General features: G+C 40.3%; 1 protein-coding gene and 1 pseudogene across 3 annotated transcripts in view; both read left to right on the forward strand.

Annotated features, from left to right (window-relative positions):
- Positions 1–24,735, forward strand: part of KCNN2 (potassium calcium-activated channel subfamily N member 2) — a 480,003-nt gene that overhangs the window by 44,879 nt on the left and 410,389 nt on the right. The window lies entirely within an intron of this gene.
- On the forward strand, positions 9,718–10,518 carry LOC110148021 (E3 ubiquitin-protein ligase RNF138 pseudogene; annotated as a pseudogene).

Genomic DNA, 24,735 nt, shown 5'->3' on the forward strand with positions numbered 1-24,735 from the left:
TGTGACCCCATGAACCGCAGCACATGAGGCCTCCAGTTCTCAGTTTTTTTAAATTAGAAAGAATGCTGAAATAAGGATTCTTGTTCAAGTGTTTTGCTGTGTGTGTACATTCATTGATGTAGAGTATATCTCTGGGAGTGGAATTGCTAGCACATAGGATTTACATATGTACAGTTTTAGTCTGTACTGAGTTACCAAAAAGTTTTCCCAAGTGATAATATGAATTTCAAAATTATTGTAGTAATTTAAAATCATAACAGCAATTTATGAGAGTTGTTGGTACTCCACATCCTCACAAACACTTGGTATTGTTCTGTCTTACTTTAAACTGTTTTGGCAGGTGCATAACATATTTTATTGTTAGTTTAGTTTAAATTTCCTGGATGACTAATGAAATTAAGTATATTTATGTTTGTTTATTGGTCATTTGAATATCTTTTTTGTGGTGAAATTCCTGTTCCATACTTTAGCTCTTTAAAAATGCCTGCTTTCTCTGACTGATTTATAAAATATATGTTCCATAAGTCTTTACTCAGATATATGTATTGAAAACATCTTCTTTGTGGTATATCTTCTTATTCTCTTAACAGTAACTTTTTATGAACAGAATTTTATATTTATATAATTTTTATATTTTATATATTTTATATTTATATAAGTTGATAAGTCCAACTTATCAACCTTTTTCTTTGTGCCTGATGCTACTTCTCTCTTGTTTAAGAATCTTTCACAGTTGCAAAGTCACAAAGATATTCTTCTGTGTAATTTTTTATAAGCTTTAAAGTTTTACCTTTCATATTTAAGTCTTCAGTCCATCCAAAACTGATTTTTGTGTATAAAATCTAAGGGCCAAGATATTTTCCCTCCCATGTAAGTATAAAATAATCTAGCACCATTTATTGGAAAACCATTACTTCCTTTTGCACTGTTGTGGCATTTTTGTTGTAAAGGTAACCATTCACGTGGAGGCTTCAGAACTCTCTGTTTTGTTCCAATGGTCTATTTGTCTATTCTTAAGCCAATAAAGCAGTGTTTCAAGTTTGTTTTCTCTATCTCCTTTCCTAGTATTCATAGATTGTGTTACTTGCATTTTAGAATGAGCTTGCCAACTTCCACCTGAAATAAAACTGCTGAAATTTTGTTTAGAATTGAATGTGGATTTCCCTGGTGGCTCAGTGATAAAGAATCTGCTTGCCAATGTAGGATACCTGGCCTCAATCCCTGGAGGATTGAGGAGGATCCCCTAGAGGAGAAAATGGCAACCCACTCCAGTATTCATGCCTGGGAAATCCCAGGGACAGAGGCTGGCAGGCTACAGTCCATGGGGGTAGTAAGAGTCAAACACAACTTAGCAACTAAGCCACTACCACCACATTGAATGTAGGTATCAATTGGTATCAGTTGAAAACAACAATGTTGAGTCTTCTTGAATATAATATGATATAATATAAAATATTTCATTTGTCTGGGTCTTTAATTTCTCTCAGTGATATTTTACAGTATTATCTCCATTTCTTTCATAAGATGTATTACAAATTATTTAAGGAAACTTAAAGCTATTAGACATTATATTGTTTTGAAATTTTATTTTCTAATATTGTATATAGACTATCCAATATCCTTAGTCTTCATACCTTGTATTTCTTTTTCTAGATAGGCTCTCCAGGGTAGTGTAGAATAGACCTGGTTTTTAGCAGAACTTCTTGTTGTAAGTATGGTAATAGGGGAAAACTCAATGGGAAAGGTTTTTATATTCCACCAATAAGATGTTTTCTGTTTGTTTGTTAGCAACACTTTGTTAGATTTGTGGTCTGCCACTATTCGTGGTTTGCTAAGGGTTCTTTTCCAGATGGAAGAAATTAATTTCATCTATATTGTCCAATTTATCTCCATAAAATTGTTCACAGTTTCTCTTGTCTTTTTTAATTGAGGCAAAATGTGTGCACAGTGAACTGTACAGAACTTAAGTTTATAATTTGGCAAGTTTTGCCCAAGTATTCAACAACATTATCAAGATTTAGAATATTTTCATTACACTGAAAGTTCCCTTCTGCCCTCTTCCAATCAATTTCCCGCACATTTTTTACTTCTTTAACAGATTGCTTTCTCCTTTTTCTTGAACTTGATGTGAAAGGAATAATTATATTATTGGAGGGGTATTCGGGTTTATGTGTCTCAACATAATGTTTGTGAGATTCATTGATCTTGTGGCATGCATCAGCAGTTTGTTTGTTATTTTTTTAATTGTTGAGCAATATGTCATTGAATGAATAGACCAACATTTGTTTATCAGTTCTATTAGGTGACAGATTATTTTTACTCTGGGGCTTTTTTAGTTAAAATTTCAATCAACAGTCTTCTAAATGTCTTAGAAATCTCATAAAATATTTTGTGGACATTTGTCTTCATTCACTTGGGTAAATGTGTGTGAAACTACTGGATCATAAGTTTGTTGTTGTTCAGTGGCTAAGTCATGTCTGACTCTTTGCAACCCCATGAACTGCAGCATGCCAGGCTTCCCTGTCCTTCACTATCTCCCAGAGTTTGCTCAGACTCATGTCCATTGAGTTGGCAATGCCATCCAACCATCTCATCCTCTGTTGTCCTCAATCTTCCCAGCAACAGGGAGTTTTCCAATGAGTCAGCTGCTCGCATCAGGTGGCCAAAATATTGGAACTTCAGCTTCAGCATCAGTTCTTTCAATGAATATTCAGGGTTGATTTCCTTTAGGATTGACTGCTTTGATCTTGCTGTCCAAGGGACTCTCAAGAGTCTTTTCCAGCACCACAGTTTGAAGGCATCAGTTCTTTGGTGCTCAGCTTTCTTTATGGTCCAACTCTCACATCCATACATGACTACTAGAAAAATCATAGCTTTGACTACGCAGACTTTTGTCAGCAAAGTGATGTCTCCACTTTTTAATACACTGTCTAGGTTGGTCATAGCTTTCCTTCCAAGGAGCAAGCATCTTTTAATTTTGTGGCTGTAGTCACTGTGTCCACAGTGATTTTGGAGTGCAAGAAAATAAAATCTGTCACTATTTGCACTTTTTTCCCTTCTATTTGCCATCAGGTGATGGGACCAGATGCCATGATCTTACTTTTCTGAATGTTGAGTTTTAAGCCAGCTCTTCACTCTCCTGTTTCATTCTCATCAAGAGGCTCTTTAGTTCTTCTTTGCCTTCTGCCATTAGATCAGAAGGCAGGTATCCATTTAAAGTTATAATAAATTGTCAAAGAGCTTTCCCAGGTGGTTTATTTCTCTCACACTCCCATCATCAGTGGATGGGAGTTGCAGTTACTTCACATCCTCATCAGTACTTGGTGGCAGTCTCTTACTTTGAACTATTCCAGGGCTGTAAAGCACTATCTCCTGATGGCTTTAATTTGCATTCCCTCAGGCTAGAGATGTTTTCTGGCTTTCTGGCCACTCACATGTGTTCTTTTTTTTCTAGTGTCTGTTCAAGATTTTAGGCCATTTAAAAAATTGAATTGTTTTTAATTGTTGAATTTTAGAGTTCTTAAAATATTGTGAGTAAGTTCTTTATCACATATATACACTGCTCGTATTTTCTCCCAGTGTCTGGCTTATCTTGTTTTGAAATTATCTTTTTTAGGTGAGAATAGATTTAGATTTACAGAGACATTGCAGAGATAATACAGTTCCCATATACCCCACACTCAATTTCTCATGTTGTTAATATCTTATGTTAGTATGGTACATTTGTCATAATTAATGAACCAATACTGATGCAGTATCATTAATTAAGTCCATATGTTACTAGTATTTTCTTGGTTTTTACCTAGTGTCTTTTTTTCCTGTTCCAAAGCCCATCCAAAGTATCATATTTAGTTGCTCTGTACCCTTAAGCTTCTCTTGACTATGACCGTTTCTCAGAATTTTTCATGTTTTTGATGCCTTTGATAGTTTTGAGAAGTACTAGACCAGTGTTTTATAGGCATTTCCTTTTTTATGAGTTAGACTGTGTTTATAGGATTTGGGGAGGATGATCACAAAGGTAAAGTGCCCATCTTAACCCCTCATATCAAAGGCACATTCTGCTAACATGACTTATTGCTGATGTTAATCTTAATCATCTGGCTTGTGCTCTTTGTCAGGTTTCTCCACTGTAGTCATTCCTTCCTCTTTTGCATACCATATTCATTGGAAGAAAGTTACTCTGTCAGTTCACACTTCAGGGAGTATAAAGTTATCCTCCCATCTCCTTAAGGGTAGAGTATCCACCTTGATTTTTGGAATTTTCTGTACAGTTGGTTTGATGTCACTTATTCATTCAGTTATATCAATATAGCCTCCTGTATGTTTATGTTTGTTTACTGTATCTTTTGGTTTATAATCCAGTACTACTCTTTGATATTTTGCTCTTAATTATTCCAACTTTGGACATTGGGCACTCCTTCATTTGCCTCCTGTCCCCCTAGTATAATCCTATTTTGTAATAGTCACTGTTACTATTATTTAGCAATTCCTTACATTCTGGCATCATAAAATGCTCATCTTGTGTGTTTCTATCTCCATTTCTCCATTATTGGAGGATGTAATTAGAAATCTATAGCTGGTGTTTTGTTATTGCTATCAGATCCGTTTAGTAGACAAAACAGTATAATATATATGTGTATAGGAACCCACTAATATACACATACCTAGGTCTAGACATCCAGCTATATCTGTATTAAGCTAAACATGAGTTCATTCTTATGCATCCACCTGTGATTCAGTATCACGTGGATCAATCTAGGCTTTTCTTAGTGCTTCTCTGTGATCTCTCACTTAAGCAGAGAGAAACCTGGCTTCTATCATCAGCTATTCATTTACTAAAGTGTTTGATTCTAGTATACATGAATAGTGATTTCAGATGTGTTTGTCTGTACCCTTAGACTAGAGAGCAGTGGTTATGTGTAGTTCCTTTTGTCTTTAGTCTTACAAACTCTGCTTGTTTCCAAAATTACTTAGGCCTGTATTTTCTTGCCTTAATTCCCACAGTTGCATAAATTTGGAAAACATATTCTCTTGTCATAGTCTGCATATCCATTCTGGGATTCCCTGGACTCCTAAATGACTTTTTAAAAATCTGCATACTTTAAAATTCAGTCCCCTCTAAAATTCCATGGGTTTTGACAAATGTGTAGGATCATGTATACACCATTACAGTATAATACAATATAGTTGAGTTGCACCAAAAAATTTCTTCCGCTTCACTGATACAGACCCTCTCCAAGTCTTCACCTGTCACTGACCTGTTCACTGTCTCAGTTTTGTGTTTGTGATAACATTACACAAACGGAATTATACAGTACATAGGCTTTGAGACTGATTTCTTTCACTCACCAATACTGATCAGCAGTTAAGAATCTCCCCTGTCTTAAAGTGAGTTGATACCTCATTCTTTTTTAAAATCGCTGAATTGTATTCTATCATATGGATATATTAGAGCTTGTTTATCCATTTCCTTATTGAAGAATATCAGCTCCTTGCTGCCTGTTAGCTGAAGGCTTCTCTGAGTTCTTTGTCATGTAGGATACTGCATAGGGCAGCTTACTTACTCAAAACCAACAGTGAGTAAATCAATGGATAGGATAGAACCAGTAGAGAAAGTTATCTGACAAGAAGGAAATTATAGTTGCATGTAACATAATCAATGAAATGATTTCTCATCCACTTTGCCTTTTTCCCCTGCTTAGAAACAAATCACAGGTCCAGCCAACACTCCAAGGAGATTGTACAAGGACATGGGATATCGGGAGGTGGGGATAACTGGGGCCATCCTAGTGTCTCTTCTCCAAAGAAGCACTTTTTTTTCTATCTTCTTAGCCTAGAGAATGATGATATAACTGAATAGGACAAATAAAAGCAATGACGTATGACAAACAAGGTGGAATCAGGATTTGATACTAAACCTGCACATTCATGTGGAGCAGAGACTGTCAGGAAGAAAGATTTGAGTAATAGACAGCCATCTGATAACAGTCCAATTATGGTCCAAAAAAGGACCTCCTTAATGTCCTGATGAGTGCATTCTCTTGGCAAAGCTCTATTAGCCTTTGCCCTGCTTCATTCTTTACTCCAAGGCCAAATTTGCCTGTTACTCAAGGTATTTCTTGACTTCCTGCTTTTGCATTCAAGTCCTCTATAATGAAAAGAGGGTAACACCCTTTTTGGGTGTTACTTCTAAAAGGTCTTGTAGGTCTTCATAGAACCATTCAACTTCAGCTTCTTCAGCATTATTGGTCGGTGCATTACTTGGACTACTGTGATATTGCATGGTTTGCCTTGGAAACGAACACAGATCATTCCATCCTCTTTGAGATTGCATCCAAGTACTGTATTTTGGACTCTTTTGTTGACTATAATGGCTACTCCATTTCTTGTAAGGGATTCGTGCCCACAGTAGTAGATAAAATGGTCATCTGAGTTAAATTCACCCATTCCAGTCCAATTTTAGTTCACTGATTCCTAAAATGTCAATGTTCACTCTTGCCATCTCCTATTTGACCACTTCCAATTTGCCTTGATTCATGGACCTAACATTCCAGGTTCCTATGCAATATTGCTCTTTACAGCATCAGACTTCACTTCCATCACCAGTCACATCCACATCTCAGTGTTGTTTTTGCCTTGGCTCCATCTTTTCATTCTTTCTGGAGTTATTTATTCACTGATCTCTAGTAGCATATTGGGCACCTACCATCCTGGGGGGTTCATCTTTCAGTGTCCTATCTTTCTGGCTTTTCATACTGTTCATGGGGTTCTCAAGGCAAGAATAATGAAGTGGCTTGCCATTCCATTCTCCAGGGGACCACATTCTGTCAGACCTCTCCACCATGACTGGTCCATCTTGGGTGGCCCTACATGGCATGGCCCATAGTTTCATTGAGTTAGACAAGGCTGTGGTCCACAAGAGAAGACTATACATGGAAATCACCAGATGGTCAAACTGAAATCAGATTGATTATATTCTTTGCAGCCAAAGATGGAGAAACTCTACAGTCAGCAAAAATAAGATGAGGAGCTGACTGTGGCTCAGATCATGAACTCCTTATTGCCAAATTCAGACTTAAATTGAACAAAGTAGGGAAAACCATTAGACCATTCAGGTATGACTTAAATCAGCTGCCTTATGAATATACAGTGGGAGTGACAAATAGATTCAAGGGATTAGATCTGATAGACAAAGTGCCTGAATAACTTTGGATGGAGGTTTTTGACATTGAAAAGGGAGCAGTGATCAAGAGCATCCACAAGAAAAAGAAATGCAAAAAAACCAAAATGGTTGTCTGTGGAACTATGAAAACAACTATGAAAAGAAGAGAAGAGAAAGGCAAAGAAGGAAAGGAAGAAGATATACCAATTTGAATGCAGAGTTCCAGAGAATAGCAAGGAGGAATAAGAAAGCCTTCCTCAGTGATCAATACAAAGAATTAGAGGAAAACAATAGAATGGGAAAGACTAGAGATCTCTTTAAGAAAGTAGAGATACCAAGGGAAATTTTCATGCAAAAATGGGCTCAATAAAGGACAGGAAAGGTATGGACCTAACAGAAACAGAAGATATGAAGAAGCAGAAGAAGTGTACAAAAAAGATCTTCATGACCCAGATAATCACAATGATGTGATCGCTCACCTAGAGCCAGACATCCTGGAATGTGAAGTCAAGTGGGCCTTAGGAACCATCACTACAAACAAAGCTAGTGGAGGTGATGGAATTCCAGTTGAGCTATTTCAAATCCTAAAAGGTGATGCTGTGAAAGTGCTGCACTCAATATGCCAGCAAATTTGGAAAACTCAGCAGTGGCCACAGGACTGGAAAAGGTCAGTTTTCATTCCAATCCCAAAGAAAGGCAATACCAAAGAATGCTCAAACTACCTGCACAATTGCACTCATCTCACATACTAGCAAAGTAATGCTCAAAATTCTACAAGCCAGGCTTCAACAGTACATGAACTGTGAACAGATGTTCAAGTTACATTTAGAAAAAGCAGAGGAACCAGAGATCAAATTGCCAACATCCACTGGATCATTGAAAAAGCAAGAGAGTTCCAGAAGAGCATGTACTTCTGCTTTATTGACTATGTCAAAGCCTTTGACAAACTGTGGAAAATTATGAAAAATATGGGAATAAAGACCACCTGACCTGCATCCTGAGAAATCTGTATGCAGGTCAAGAAGCAACATTTAGAACCAGACATGGAAGAACAGACTGATTCCAAATAGGAAAAGGAGTACATCAAGGCTATATATTGTCACTCTGCTTATTTAACTTATATGCAGAGTACATCATGAGAAATGCTGGTCTGAATGAAGTACAAGCTGTAATCAAGATTGCTTTGAGAAATATCAATAACCTCAGATATGCAGATGACATTACCCTTATGGAAGAAAGTGAAGAAGAACTAAAGAGTCTCTTGATGAAAGTGAAAGAAGAGAGTGAAAAAGTTAGGGCTTAAAACTCAACATTCAGAAAACTAAGATCATGGCATCTGGTCCCATCACTTCATGGCAAATAGATGGGGAAACAGTGGAAACAGTGACAGACTTTATTTTTTTGGGCTCCAAAATCACTGCAGATGGTGACTGCAGCCATGAAATTAAAAGACACTGACTCCTTGGAAGAAAAGTTATGATCAACATAGACAGCATATTAAAAAGCAGAGACATTGCTTTGCCAACAAAGATCTGTCTAGTAAAAGCTGTGGATGGATATGAGAGTTGTACTGTGAAGAAAGCTGAGTACCAAAAAATTGATGCTTTTGAACTGTGGTGTTGGAGAAGACTCTTGAGAGTCCCTAACCCATCCCTAACTAGGAGATCCAACCAGTCCATCCTAAAGGAAATCAGTCCTGAATATTCGTTGGAAAGACTAATGTTGAAGCTGAAACTCCACTTCTTTGGCCACCTGATGCAAAGAGCTGACTCATTCAAAAAGACCCTGATGCTGGGAAAGCTTGAATGTGGGAGGGGGAGGGGACAACAGAGGATGAGATGGTTGGATGGCATCACCGACTCGATGGACATGAATTTGAGTAAACTCCAGGAGTTGGTGATGGACAGGGAGGCCTGGCGTGCTGCAGTCCATGGGGTTGCAAAGAATCGGACACGACTGAGTGGCTGAACTGAACTGATGTCCTGATAGAGCACAGGAGTAGAGAATCCAGGCAGTTGGGGCAAAACCTCCCCATCCAAGGACTTGTCAGCATCTACCATGTCCTCTCAAGGCTTCCCAGATGGCTCAGTGCTAAAGAACCTGCCTGTCAAGCAGGAGACGCAAGCTTGACCCCTGGGTCAGCAAGATCCCCTGGAGAAGGAAGTGACAACCCATTCAAGTATTCTTGCCTGGAAAATCCAATGGACAGAGAAGCCTGGCATTCTATATTCCTTGGGGTCGCAAAGAGTTGGATACAATTGAGTGACTAAACAGCAACAACAAAGCATATTCTGTAAGCTGTGAGATTTCTCCCAGTTCTGCAGCTCTTGAACTTGGAGGAACATGAGGAAGCAGACAGTACTGGACAAGATATCAAAGACATAGATCTTAGAAATAACAATTGTGCACAAATTGTTAGAACTAGGGCAGAAATTTCAAATAGAGGGATTGGGATAAGAACCATAGATATCAGCATTGGTGCAGGGGGTCGGAACCCTGGCCACCACTTCCTTGGCCACTGCCCCTGCGGTCTCCTTCATCCCCCATTCCCCCCGATGGATGAGGAGCTCTCTGCAGCCATATCCTATATCAAAGATGCTTCCTTCTGCCCCATCTGTCAGGAGGTGTTCAAAATGCCCATGTGTACCATGGCCTGTCCGCATGTTTTCTGTAGAAAATGTTTCCTGACTGCAGTGAGAGAAAGCGGAATACACTGTCCCTTCTGTCATGGAAATGTGACTAGGAGAGAGAGAGTGTGTCCTGAATGGGCCTTAGACCTTGAAAATATCATGAGGAAATTTTGTGGTAGCTACAGATGCTGTGCAAAACAGGTTCAATTCTATTGCATGAGACATCATTACAAATCTCGTAAGAAGTATCAAGATGAATATGGTGTTTCTTCTGTCATTCCAAACTTCAGATCTCTCGAGATTCAGTAGGGGGCAGTGATAAAAGGGACACATCTGCACCTGATAACACAGAATCTTACCAAGAGAATCCAAGTTCTTCTGGGCATCCCACTTTTAAGTGTCCTTTGGTTCAAGAATCAGATATGACCGGAGAGTAGTTCCTGGATTCCTGTAACAGTAATCACCTTTCAGAACAGTTCCTGGGATGTGTCCTATTTGTGTGTCTCTTCCTTGGGGAGATCCTAGCCAGGTTACTAGAAATTTTGTTAGTCATCTAAATCAAAGGCATCAGTTTGATTATGGAGAATTTGTGAATCTTCAGCTAGATGAGGAAACCCCGTATCAAAATGCTGTTGAAGAATCTTTTCAAGTAAACATCTGAAGGCTGTAGACATGTCTGCATCTTTGTACCTGAAAGTGCCATCTTTAAGGAGAAAACTATATGAAGTCACCGTTTCAATAAGTTGATGTATATATTAATAAAATTGAAAGTGAAAGTGGCTCAGTCATGTTTGACTCTTTGTGACCCCATGGACTATACAGTCCATGGAATTCTCTAGGCTAGAATACTAGGGTGGGTAGCCGTTCCTTCTCCAGGGGATCTTCCCAACCCAGGGATCAAACCCAGGTCTCCAGCATTGCAGGTGGATTCTTTACCAGCTGAGCCACAGGGGAAGCCCAAAAATACTGGAGTGGGTAGCCTATCCCTTCTCCAGCAGATCTTCCCAACCCAGGAATTGAACAGGGGTCTCCTGCATTGCAGGCAGATTCTTTACCAACTGAACTATCAGGGAAGCCCATAGTTCAGTCTATTGTTTTAGTATTTTTAATTGAAAAATAAAGGTTTGTCATCTAAAAACTTAAATTCTTTTGATAAGTTAAATGTTAAAACTTAGAATATTATCTTTAAAAGCATTAGAAAGATTATATTTCTTTAATGCTGGAAAGCGAATTCTTTATCTTTTTTACATTCAGTTCAGTTGCTCAGTCCTGTCCGACTCTTTGTGACCCCATGGACTGCAGCACACCAGGCCTCCCTGTCCATCACCAACTCCTGGAGTTTACCCAAACTCATATCCATCAAATCGGTGATGCCATCCAACCATCTGATCCTTTGTCATCCCCTTATTCTCCTGCCTTCAATCTTTCCCAGCATCAGGGTCTTTTCAAATGAGTCCACTCTTTGCATCAGGTGGCCAAAGTAGTGGAGTTTCAGTTTCAGCATCAGTCCTTCCAATGAACACTCAGGACTGCTCTCCTTTAGGATGGACTGGTTGGATCTCCTTGCAGTCCAAGGGACTCTCAAGAGTCTTCTCCAACACCACAGTTCAAAAGTATCAATTCTGTAGTGCTCAGCTTTCTTTATAGTCCAACTCTCACCTGGAAAAACCATAGCCTTGACTAGATGGATCTTTGTTGGCAAAGCAATGTCTCTGCTTTTTAATATGCTGTCTAGATTGGTCATAACTTTCCTTCCAAGGAGCAAGTGTCTTTTAAATTCATGGCTGCAATCACCATCTGCAGTGAATTTGGAGCCCAAATGATTGAAGTCTGCCACTGTTTCCCCATCTATTTGTCATGAAGTGATGGACCGGATGCCATGATCTTAGTTTTCTGAATGTTGAGCTTTAAGCCAACTTTTTCACTCTCCTCTTTCATGTTCATCAAGAGGCTCTTTAGTTCTTCTTTGCTTTCTGCCATAACAGTGGTGTCATCTGCATATCTGAGGTTATTGATATTTCTAGAGGCAATCTTGATTCCAGCTTGTGCTTCATCCAGCCCAGCATTTCTCATGATGTACTTACTCTGTGCTACTGTTACTGCTACTGCTGCTGCTAAGTCACTTCAGTTGTGTCCGACTCTGTGCGACCCCATCCCTGGGATTCTCCAGGCAAGAACCCTGGAGTGGATTGCCATTTCCTTCTCCAATGCATGAAAGTGAAAAGTGAAAGTGAAATCGCTCAGTCGTGTCCGACTCTTAGCGACCCCATGGACTGCAGCCTACCAGGCTCCTCCATCCATGGGGTTTTCCAGGCAAGAGTACTGGAGTGGGGTGCCATTGCCTTCTCCAGATGTAGTCTGTATATGAGTTAAATAAGCAGAGTGACAGTATGCAACCTTGATGTACTCCTTTTCCTATTTGGAACCAGTCTGTTGTTGCATATCCGGTTCTAACTTTTGCTTCCTGACCTGCATAAATAAATGACCCAATCAAAAAATGGGCCAAAGAACTCAACAGACATTTCTCCAAGGAAGACATACAGATGGCTAACAAACACATGAAAAGATGCTCAACATCACTCATTATCAGAGAAATGCAAATCAAAACCACAATGAGGTACCATTATACGCCAGTCAGGATGGCTGCTATCCAAAAGTCTACAAGCAATAAATGCTGGAGAGGGTGTGGAGAAAAGGGAACCCTCTTACACTGTTGGTGGGAATGCAAATTAGTACAGCCACTATGGAAAACAGTGTGGAGATTTCTTAAAAAGCTGGAAATAGAACTGCCATATGACCCAGCAATCCCACTTCTGGGCATTCACACCAAGGAAACCAGATCTGAAAGAGACACATGCACCCCAATGTTCATCACAGCACTGTTTATAATAGCCAGGACATGGAAGCAACCCAGATGCCCATCAGCAGACGAATGGATGAGGAAGCTGTGGTACATATACACCATGGACTATTACTCAGCCATTAAAAAGAATTCATTTGAATCAGTTCTAATGAGATGGATGAAACTGGAGCCCATTATACAGAGCGAAGTAAGCCAGAAAGATAAAGACCATTACAGTATACTAACACATATATATGGAATTTAGAAAGATGGTAACGATAACCCTATATGCAAAACAGAAAAAGAGACTCAGATGTATAGAACAGACTTGTGGACTCTGGGAGAAGGCGAGGGTGGGATGTTTCAAGAGAACAGCATTGAAACATGTATATTATCTAGGGTGAAACAGATCACCAGCCCAGGTTGGGTGCATGAGACAAGTGCTCGGGCCTGGTGCACTGGGAAGACCCAGAGGGATCGGGTGGAGAGGGAGGTGGGAGGGGGGACCGGGATGGGGAATACATGTAAATCCATGGCTAATTCATTTCAATGTATGACAAAAACCACTGCAATGATGTAAAGTAATTAGCCTCCAACTAATAAAAATAAATGGAAAAAAAAAAAAGAGGCAGATCAGGTGGTCTGGTATTCCCATCTCTTTCAGAATTTTCCACAGTTTGTTGTGATCCACACAGTCAAAGGCTTTGGTATAGTCAATAAAGCAGAAATAGATGTTTTTCTGGAATTCTCTTGCTTTTTCAATGATCCAGTGGATGTTGGCAATTTGGTCTCTGGTTTCTCTGCCTTTTCTAAAATGAACTTGAACATCTGGAAGTTCATGGTTCATGTATTGTTGAAGTCTGGCTTGGAGAATTTTGAGCATTACTTTACTAGCGTGTGAGATGAGTGCAATTGTGCAGTAGTTTGAGCATTCTTTGGCATTGCCTTTCTTAGGGATTGGAATGAAAATTGACCTTTTCCAGTCCTGTGGCCACTGCTGAGTTTTCCAAATTTGCTGGCATATTGAGTGCAACACTTTCACAACATCATCTTTTAGGATTTGAAATAGCTCAACTGGAATTCCATCACCTCCACTAGCTTTGTTCATATTGATGCTTCCTAAGGCCCACTTGACTTCACATTCCCGATGTCTGGCTCTAGGTGAGTGATCACATCTTCTTGATTATCTGGGTCATGAATATTTTTTTTGTATAGTTCTTCTGTGTATTATTGCCACATCTTCTTAATATCTTCTGCTTCTGTTAGGTCGCTACCATTTCTGTCCTTTATTGATCCTATCTTTGCATGAAATGTTCCCTTGGTATCTCTCATTTTCTTGAACGATCTCTAGTCTTTCTCATCCTATTGTTTTCCTCTGTTTCTTTGCATTGATTGCTAAGGAAGGCTTTCTTATCTCTCCTTGCTATTCTTTGGAACTCTGCATTCAAATGGGTATATCTTTCATTTTCTCTGCTTTTTGCTTCTCTTCTATTCCCAGCTATTTGTATGGCCTCCTTAGACAGCCATTTTACCTTTTTGCATTTCTTTTTCTTTGGGATGGTTTTGATCCCTGTCTCCTGTACAATGTCAAAAATCTCCATCCATAGCTCATCAAGCACTCTGTCTGTCAAATTTAGTCCCTTAAATCTATTTCATAATGCCACTGTATAATCATAAGGGATTTGATATAGGTCATACCTGAATGGTCTAGTGGTTTTCCCCACTTTTTTCAATTTAAGTCTGAATTTGGCAATAAAGAGTTCATGATCTGAGCTACAGTCAGCTCCCAGTCTTATTTTTGCTGACAGTATTGAACTTTTCCATCTTTGGCTGCAAAGAATATAATCAATCTGATTTTGGTATTGACCATCTGGTGATGTCCATGTGTAGAGTCTTCTCTTGTGCTGTTGGGAGAGGGTGATTTCTATGACCAGTGCACTCTCTTGGCAAAACTCTATTAGCATTTTCCCTGCTTCATTCTCTACTCCAAGGCCAAATTTTCCTGTTACTACAGGTGTTTTTTGATTTCCAACTTTTGCATTCCAGTCCCCTATAATGAAAGGGGCATCTTTTTCGGTGTTAATTCTAAAGGATCTCATAGGTCTTCATAGAGCCGTTCAACTTCAGCTTCTTCAGCATTACTGGTCGGGGCATAGGCTTGGATTACCATGATTTTAAATGGTTTGCCTTGGAAATGAACAGAGACCATTCAGTCGTTTTTGAGATTGCATCCAGGTGCTGCATTTCAGACTCTCTTGTTGACCATGATGGCTACTCCATTTCTTCTAAGGGATTCTTGCCCACAGTGGTAGATATAATAGTCATCTGAATTAAATTCACCCATTCCTGTTCATCTTAGTTTGCTGATTCCTAGAATGTCGATGTTCACTCATCTCCTGTTTGACCACTTCCAATTTGCCTTGATTCATGGACCTGACATTCCAGGTTCCTATGCATTATTGCTATTTACAGCATTGAACCTTGCTTCCATCACCAGTAACATCCACAGCTGGGTGTTGTTTTTGCTTGAGTCCATCCCTTCATTCTTTCTGGAGTTATTTCTCCACTGATCTCTAGTAGCATATTGGGCACCTACCGACCTGGGGAGTTCATCTTTCAGTGTCTTATATTTTTGCCTTTTCATACTGTTCATGGGGTTCTCAAGGCAGGAATACTGAAGTGGTTTGCCATTCCCTTCTCCAGTGGACCACATTCTGTCAATAACTTTAGTGCTTTCTTTCAAAATTTAGTACTTCCAGTATGTCAAGTTAAACCATTCCGAGATTTGAGAACGACTTTAAAGGAAAATTGTAGAGATCATCTTGATGAAATTGTGTTTTGAAGTTTGTGGTTTAGTTAAATATCATTTATTGTCTTACATGTCTTTCATGTAAGTTTTTTCATAAGGAAAAATATTGACTTTATTTGCTGTTATCTGGGAGCTCCTCAGTATGGAAATCTTTATTTAAAACCTCCCATCCTTTGATCAGTGGTTTAGGAATAGGGATTGGCTTTAAAGGTACACAGTTCCAATTAATGAGACAGTCCTTGTTTTTAATATGCAAATGGCTGAGTTGGGGAAAGGGGAGAAACTGTGTTGATAGTTTATACCTAAATTTCACAGTACCACATAACAGGCCTCAGCAGTTACAATTTATGTTGTTAAACAGAGTCTTATTTGCGATGTATTTCTTTATTTTCAATTAAGCATGGTTTTCTCCACCCCCCCTACCAGAAAAAAGAATCATAGATCTCATGCCTAAATTACAAGGTCAAGACAAGCTTAGCTGTATTATGAAGTGCCTGAGATTCCCAAGTCCTTCAATTTCTCTTGCCCTTGGACAGGATTGAGTCTAGAATCTGGAATGAAATTAAATCCACAGTTATAAGGAGAAGGAGCTTTAGAAACACCCTGATCTCTTGTCTGGTAGCTCCTCTGGGGCCTCAGGGAGATTGCAACGGAAGCAGCCTCCCTTTTAGCTTCCTTTTTTCTCTCTTTGACATACTGTCTCCAGGGCCTAAATATATTTCCCCTAGCTCCCAAGGGCTTTTCTATTTTAAGCTGTCTTTCAAATAGTGGAATAAAAGGACTTGTGCCTTAGTCTTGGAATTTCAAATATTCTGGGAGAGGTAGAAGAGTTTCATAGGGAAGTAATATCCTGAGTCTATATCTTTCTGAAATCATATCTCCAGAGGGCTACTTACCCTTCAGTGAAAGGTCATCTGTTCATCACCCACCGAAGAGTTACTTGTGGGGCATCTATTGGTGCTATAAACTGTGTTACTTCTAGAATAAAACTGTGAAAAATGCATATTATTCCCACCTTTAAGATAGTTTAGTCTAGTGAGGCATCAGACTTATCAGTGATTCATGGATACATAGCAAACTTAGGGCTCTAATTAGGGCACAGAGAAGGAGATGCATATCCTGATTATGGGTCATAGCAGAGGAATGGGCTGGTTTCATGCCAGGTTGAGGATTTTATTGTTCCTCAAACATTTTCAGGATGGAAGAGACATTTTAGTTTTAGAAGATCACTTTGCCTACAGAGTCACGAATGGACTGAAGAGGAGGCAAGCATGAATTCAGGGAGATCAGTAGGATGGGTATTGCAGAAACAGATAATGTAGGCTGGACTAGATTGGAGCCACTGGCAGTACAGAAAACAAGTGTGAAAGGTATTTTAGGACATGTAGATCAGCAGGCCCTAATGGGACAGCGCTTTGTGGTTTGCACAGCAGGGTGGATGGTAGTTCTCATCCCTGAGACAGACAGTACTGGGGGAGGCTGTGTGTCTTAGCGGAGGAGGATATAGGAGCAGTTCATGAGTTAAGGCTTAAATTCCTGGATTTTGGGATGCATTTGTAATGTCCAAAAGGAAATATCAGGTTGCAGTTGTTAGATGAGTCCAGCATTCTGAGTAAAGGCTGTAGGTCTTCTTGATAATACTTGACAATTCCTGGGCATGGGTGATACCACCCAGAGATGGGCATAGAATGAGAAATACAGAGCAATAGATGAACACAATGCCATGTACATTTAAAAATAGCTTCTGGGCCATATGGGCTTTGGCAAAGACACATTGATCTAATTTGATCCTTTTTCCCACCAATTATTTATGGTGACTTTGGGCATGGGGTCGCAAAGAGTCAGACACGACTGAGCGACTAAACTGAACTGAACTGAGCTGGGCCTGGAACATTTCTCTGTAAATATATAAACTGAAGAAAGCAGTTAATCTCAAAGGACTATACATTTAAAGAGCATTTTTTTTTTTTTTTTTTTTGGTATTACAAACCTAGAAACTGAAAATGCAAATGAGTATGTGGATGGAGAAAGGGAAAGGATCTATATTAAAAGTTTTTCCAGAACTGAATTAAAATAATTCCTGAGAAGATGAGTAACACCAGCTTTGTGCCTGAGACTGTGGGCATATTGCTTTGCAATGTGTTTGCCTGCAGCTGGCAATGGCACCACTCTCCATCCTTAGTTCAGAGAAAATAATTCCTCTTATTGGATAATTTTTTTAATACCTGAAAATTTGAAAGGCAGAATTTAATCAATCAGCATCTGACTTGCTTGATATGTTGACTTCAATTCTGAGACAGGGAATGCACTTCCTAAGGATGCAGAGGGAATTGGGACTCAGTGAGGACTCAGCAGACAGGCAGGAACCTTATGGAACCATTGAAGACAGTCTCCTTGTAGGGTTTTGTAAAAGTTGAAAAAAGTTTTTCTCTGCTTTGAAGGTATCTGATAGGACCATTTTATGGCCATTACTTGGAATATTCTCAATATCTAATCAAGTTGAAGTTCTTTCTCTTGTCTAGTCCAGTTCTTTCTTGCTTCCCTTTAAGGCATTTCTTCTTATTCAGAATGACCAGCAGCTGCCTAGCATCTTTAGTAATTCATCATAGAAGCAGGGAGATTAGTGAAGTCAACTCTCAGTCTCATCATCTGAGTTAAAATTGCCAATTAAATGAGGGGTGTGCCATGACACACCTAATGTGGTGTGCTAGGTGTGAGTGTGCTCAGCCGTCTGACTGTGACCCTATGGACTGTAGTCCACAGGCTCCTCTGTCCATTGGACTCTCTGGTCAAGAATGCTGGAGTGGGTTGCCATTTCCTCTTCCAAGGGATCTTCCCGACCAACCCACGGGTCAAACCCAGGTTTCCCATAGTGCAGGTGGATTCTTTACCACTCAAACCACCTGCGATGAGAAAAAAGTAAAGATACCTAGACAACTGATGCTGACACATGGGGAAACAACTTCAGCTATCCAACCCTTTTCTCAAAAGTCCCTTTTCCAAGCCCCCAGTATGTATTTTTTGTCTTCTGGTTTTTCTATTCATTTGGGGTGATTAGAAATAGAAATGAAGAAGGATGATTTTTTCTGTATATGAAAAGTTAAATTGATGCAGACCCTTCCTGTTGTTCTTGATTACATTGATGGAATTTATTTGCTCCCTTAACAGACACTTATTAGGGCCTTGGTTATGCCAGGCACTGTTAAAGTTCTAAGGCTATAACTGAGAAAGTAAAACAAACAATTGAAATGTACTTTTCTTCATGGGCCATGAATATGATGGAATGATTGTAGGGGTGAGTCTAAAAATTGGAAACTGGATTATTCCTTGCTAATTGCATCTTCAGTTGACCCATCACTGTTGTTGCTTTTACAATCAATTGTTCAAACAAAATTAATTGAGTCTGCTCATGCTAGGTGTAGGGCTCTCATGGAACTTGTAACTTGCTAAGTAGAGGAAGTCAAAACATAGATCACTGTATGACAACCTAAGGCAATCAAGAGATTTTTTGCAAGGCAGCACAAGATTAACAGCTGAACGCATGGCTCAGATTCTGAGGAGGCATTTGCTAAATTATGTCATGAAATATTTTTTTTCCTTCACAATGTTAGTTGGTGGAATATACATAATGTAAAAATAACTTGAAGTCTGCTGTCATTCCTATCAACTAATAGGATCTCTGTGGTAACATGACGTGAAGTTCTAATTCTTCTTCACTTTGGGAATCTCTTTGCTCTGAATCCATTTAGTTGTATGTCAGGCTTTCATTAAATTCACTGAACCTAGTGATTATTCCATATATTTGTTTATTAAGTGTATGCTTCCAGCAGCAGAATTTGGACAATAATCTAGATGTTCCAGGATACTTCACACTTTTATAATTAATGCAAATAATCCTTTTCTTTGTTAACTTGCCCTTGAAACAAACCAACCATTTGTCACCTGTGTGATGCTTGTATTATTCCTCAGACTATGGCTAACATTGGACAAATTATGAAGACAACAGATTAACTTTCTTTGCTGTGGGTTAGCTACTGCAAATCTTGCATAAAGACATCTGAATATATGAGGCTGATGATAAAGCCTTTGTGAAAAACATACCTAATGACTTGGGTAACTTCCATCATCCTTTATGGAAGATGACATTGATGTTGATGTTACCTTGGAAACGTTAGATTCTCTTTATAACTGTTTTTGACGGCCAGACTTAAAAAATGTTGCCTTGTTTGAATCATGGCATGCTATCATTTGGGAACGTTGGTACATTGTGGAGGAGAAAAAAGGTGTTATTAAAAGTGAAGGAGATTATAGTAGAGAGCTTTCAGGTGGGGTGCCGCCAACTGATGAACCCACCCTGTCTTTTGTGTTTGATCCTATATTTTTGAGGAATGGGCCATACAACTTTGTACTAATGTAAGCCCCTGTGCTTATGGTGATATCTGTTTGATCAAGTAGTAGAGAAATGTGTGCTCATTGCAGTCTTGGTCCTTTGGAACTGGATAGGGGCTGTAATGACAAAACGTACTATATTCTGCCATGACAATGAGGGAATGGAGAATGCAGACCTGTGGAGAATGAGAGAAATGAAGGCAGAGAATAGAGGAGATAGGAGGTAGGAGATAGTCTTATCAATCCCATTTCCTTCCAGTTGAAGTGACTATGAAATGATCACCAGGAGCCAAGATAGGAAGTCAGTCTTCCCACAAATCAGGAAATCAGTGGCTTCATTGCTCGAGAAAGGGAGAATGAATATTAAGGAAACAAAATGATGGATTTCCTCTATAGTCCGAGAGATGAATGGAGAGTTTTTCAACAATTGAAAGCTTCCTTTAAAAAATTTTTTTCTTGCAGGCTATTTGCTTTACAGTACTGCGCCATGCCTCAACATGAGTCATCACAGGTATACACGGGTTCCCCTCCTCCTATCCTCCCCTCCTGTCTCCCACCCGTCCCCGTCCTCCCCTCTAGGCTGTCACAGAACACTGTGTTCTGTGAGCTCCCTGCGCCGCACAGCAGATTCCTCCCTGCTGTTTTACGTGTGGGAAAGTACACGTCTCTGTGCTGCTCTCTCAGTTCATCCCACCCTCTGCGTCCCACACTGTGCCCGCAGGTCTGTTTCTCCGTTGCTGCTCTGTAGATAGGTTCCTTAGTACCATCCTTCTGATCTGATGAAAGTGACCCACACATTACAAGAGGAATCATTGTAAAATTTTTAATTTTTTAAAGAATTTTTAAATGTAAAGAATAAGGCAAATCATTATTTTCTTTATCAGTGTTAATTTCATGATCAGTTGACCAGGATCAGGTTGAAATTTGGTTCATATAGTGTGTGAAGAAAAGGCTCACTGAGAAATGATATCAGAAGAGAGTTGGTATTTACCTGCTTGAGTAAATACTTTAGGAGGCAGTTTAGCGATATCTGTTACTTCATGCAAATATGACTAATAAATATAAAAGTATCTTTCTGGTACATTTTAAAACTTAAAATGATATTTAGTAAATCAAACTTACTGGCATTCCTCTCCTGCCCAGTTATTTGAATTTGGTAAAATTCTACATGGACTTCATCCATTTTTCACCCTCTGGCAAGTTGTAGTGAAACTGAGTCCCTATTAAAAACAGAGTCATTAGCCTCCAACTAATAAAAATAAATGAAAAGAATGAAAAAAAAAGAAAAGAAAAGAATACAATCTACCACAAAGAAAAAAACAAACAAACAGAGTTCCTCTGCTGAGTTTATGGTTAAACCTCTGTCCAAAACATTCTTCCTTTTCTTGACTTGTACCTGTTCCGCTCAAGATTGAGAAGTATCATGGGAAAAGGGGGGTTTGAAACCTTATAGGTCCCTCCTGAGTACAGAAGCCCCACTTGACTTAAAAAGATGGCCCACTGTGAGCACTGTGATTTAAGCTTTAGTTGAGGCACAGTGAGGACTGCAGCCTGGGAGAGAGCAGCTCAGATTGCTCTGAAATGCTGCTCCAAACAGGTGAGGGGCTTTGGTGATGAGGGAGTGCATACTGTCAAGCATGTATCTTACAAAAGGTTTTCTGCTAGTCACAAGGAGCTGGTATCACCATGAAGGCGTTTAGTGCTCTTCTAGATGGAGGAGGTGCAAGCATTGGGCTCTTAAAATCAGTTCTTGAAACATCTAATTACCTGGAGACCTGTTCTTCCAGTTTTCCTGGAGCCTGAAGTGCCTCCTCCTTTTCCCCTGAGCTCCCTTCAGGGTACACTGAAGGTCTGCAGCTGCAGCAACCCAGGCTGCATCCCTGCAGAGGCAGATGGCAATGCCCTTGGCAACTGCCAGTTTGTCACAGGCACCCCCATTTCTTGTTTGTAGAAATAAAAGACCTTAGTCTCCCAGGCCTTCCCTGAGCTGGATGCACAGTGAAGCCAAGCAAACCAAAACATTGGAGTCTTGGGTATTGCAAAGGGCAAGCAAGGAGAATGAGCAGCTTGCGCTCAGAAGACCCAAAATGTCCAATGGCTTTTAGATAAGGGTTAAAGTCTAAATTAGTGGGGAGGGTGGTAGGGTGTGTGATGCTTCTGGACTCTCAACCTTCTGGTGCTGACTGTTCTGGGTTCTGTGAGCTTGTGGTCAGTATGTCATCACCATCCTCCACCTGCTTTTTGGGAGTTTTAGTTTCTGCAGAACAACTCAAAAGTATACAGCAGATTGCTGTGTACTGTCCTTTAGAAGGAATTAGAAGTCATGTGACTCTGTCATCCCGTTAATTAACTGCTTGAGTCTGCTCTTTGGATCTCTGGGAAGGCTGTAGAGACTGAAGGCTTCTTTATTTTTTTGCCTCCTACAAGTGAGAAGCAGGGCACACACAGGAACTTTGGTTCTGGGAGGGCCCCACAGGGTTCTGCTTTGTTTCAGTAGGTGACTTTGGTTTTGATCAACTGTTGATTTACTTGTGCTGCTTAAAGAATTATTCTTGGGTTTGAGAGATGAGGATGTGTCTTCATCTTTTGCTTTCCTGGATAATTACTCACCAGTTGGTTTGATTCATCATAAAATTGCCATATGCTTTCGTGAGTATGAGGTCCTATAAGGAGAGGGGCAGACAGCTGTTGTTTAACAATAGTCTCTTATTACCTTCTCTGCTTCTAGGAGGGCTAGGAGGGCTCTGTGCCCTTCACAGTGGTAGACATTCAGCCTGAGAAACAATGGGAGTATAACGCATGAGCACATATGGCTGAGAGGGGAGTTTAATTTCTGGCCTGATTTGTGCAGGAGAGATTGGGACACGACTTAGGTGTATGAGAAAAGCTTGCTTGAAAGTAGCCGTAGAGCTGCATGCCTCGGACCCAACTGGTGACTTTCTAACCTGGTCACTTTCACACCTGTACTGGCTGTGACCACTGACAGCTTCAGGAGCCGTTTGAACAAGGCTTACACAGGGCATCCTGAATCTTAGCGCTTCTCCCGCCTAACCCACTCTGACAGATTTGGCAGCCCTCTGAATGCCTCAGACTTTCTTCTTCTTGTAGTAAATGTGGTGAGTGTCCCAACCATCTGACACTTGGAAGTAACCAGCGCCGGTGCTTGGGGTACTGTTTCTTCCATAGCAGCAACATGCTCTTAGGGAACAACAGGCTGCCTATGAGATGACTGGACACCTCTGAGGCATCTGAACCTGTGGGACTGTCTGTTAGCCTGTGTGGACCCAGGCATCCAGAAAAGAGACAACCCCTCGGGGCTGGAGAAAAGGAGTGGGAATATTGAGAGACGTCACCGTGAAGGGGAAAGGACGCTTTCTGCCTTGGAAGAACCACAGGAACCAAAACTGGAAATAGAAACATTGCCAGCATTCACTGAGGCCTCAGGTTGTGCAAGGCACTCCGCCCCGTGTTTGCTCTGTGTGACATCATCTCACCTCTGTAGATGGGTGCTGTCACACTGTCACCATTCTCAGTGCTGAGGAAAGAAGCTGGGGGTTGGGGGAGTGAATGGACCTGCCTGAAGTCACAAAACTAGTCAGTGGCAGAGGCTGGAGCAGATCAAACAGATATGTCTGCCACGAGGAGGAGAGGCTGGTCCTGCACTGTGGTTCGCAGAGCTTCTCAACACTCAGAGCCAAGCTGGCACAGTTGTGCCATTGTGGACCTAGAGAGCTGTCAAAGGAAGGGCTTGCTTCATAGAGTTTCCCCAGCCTGGTTAAAAGGCAAAGCATTAACTCATGATTTCCAGGAACCTGGATGATGTGGGGAGATCCCTGAAATTCATCCCCCTGCCCCTTTTCCCCAGCCATTCACAGCCCATTAACACACCAACAGTAACATTCAAGTTGACATGCACATACTTATGCTTCTGGAAACACGGATATGTGAAGCAAAGTCATCCACCCATACCTGCTGTATGACCTTGGTCTATCAAGCAAAATCCGGACCAGCTCTTCCAGGCTCTTGATGATGGTGTCCTTCTCACTTTCCCATGGGAACATCTGGCTCCCCATCCCTCAGCCCCCCTCTATTTTCCACTTCTGTGCCTCGGGCATTCTAATCCCCACTTCTTCCTCCTCTATGACTGGTCATATCTCCCTTCTGCTCAAGGCTCAATATAATATATGCATATTCTAAAAAGCTTTTGGTATGGATTGAGGTCCCTTTTCCTCTCCAATCTTTTTGAACAGCATACATTTGCTCCAGTTTTTGAGAATAGCAGAAATCGTCCTTGAAATCTATAAAGCTCCAAAAAGGCTTCAGCATGAAACAAAATGATAGGTGGCCGTGCTGATGGAGAGGTGGAGGGGTTTGGGGTTTGAGGACAGTTGAGCTGCTGCAGACAATTATCATATTTCCATTTCCATTGGGAAATGGAAAGTCCCCAAAAGCAAAAACACATACACAGTGGCAAAGCTGTTTGTTTATTCAGGAAAGAGTATATAAGGACTCCATGCCAGGGAAGGTCAAAAGTAGCTATTTTAAAATGAACTTCATTTAGGGTAGTACTGTGGTCTTTGATCATCATTTAGGCAGGCAATTGTAGAGTTTTAAAGTACCCAAATATTATGGAAATGAACCTGTGTTCTGAGGTTTCATTAAATTATGTTTAAATTCATTTTTCATGTGGAAAATGAGCTTCAGGCTTCAATATGATGAATCGTTTCCTCCCGTTGACAGTGGTGGAGGAAGGTAATTTAGTGTGCCTGCTGCAGTCCTCATGGTTTCCTCCTCTTTTATGCTGGGCTGTTGTGATTAATAGGATTACAGTGGAGTGATCACAATTGCCTGTTTGTTTATCCCATCACTGAGGTCAGTGCTGAGGCTCTTATTTCAGGGTTCT

The sequence above is a fragment of the Odocoileus virginianus genome, unplaced genomic scaffold (genome assembly GCF_023699985.2).
Source record: "Odocoileus virginianus isolate 20LAN1187 ecotype Illinois unplaced genomic scaffold, Ovbor_1.2 Unplaced_Scaffold_3, whole genome shotgun sequence".
Classification (NCBI taxonomy): domain Eukaryota; kingdom Metazoa; phylum Chordata; class Mammalia; order Artiodactyla; family Cervidae; genus Odocoileus; species Odocoileus virginianus.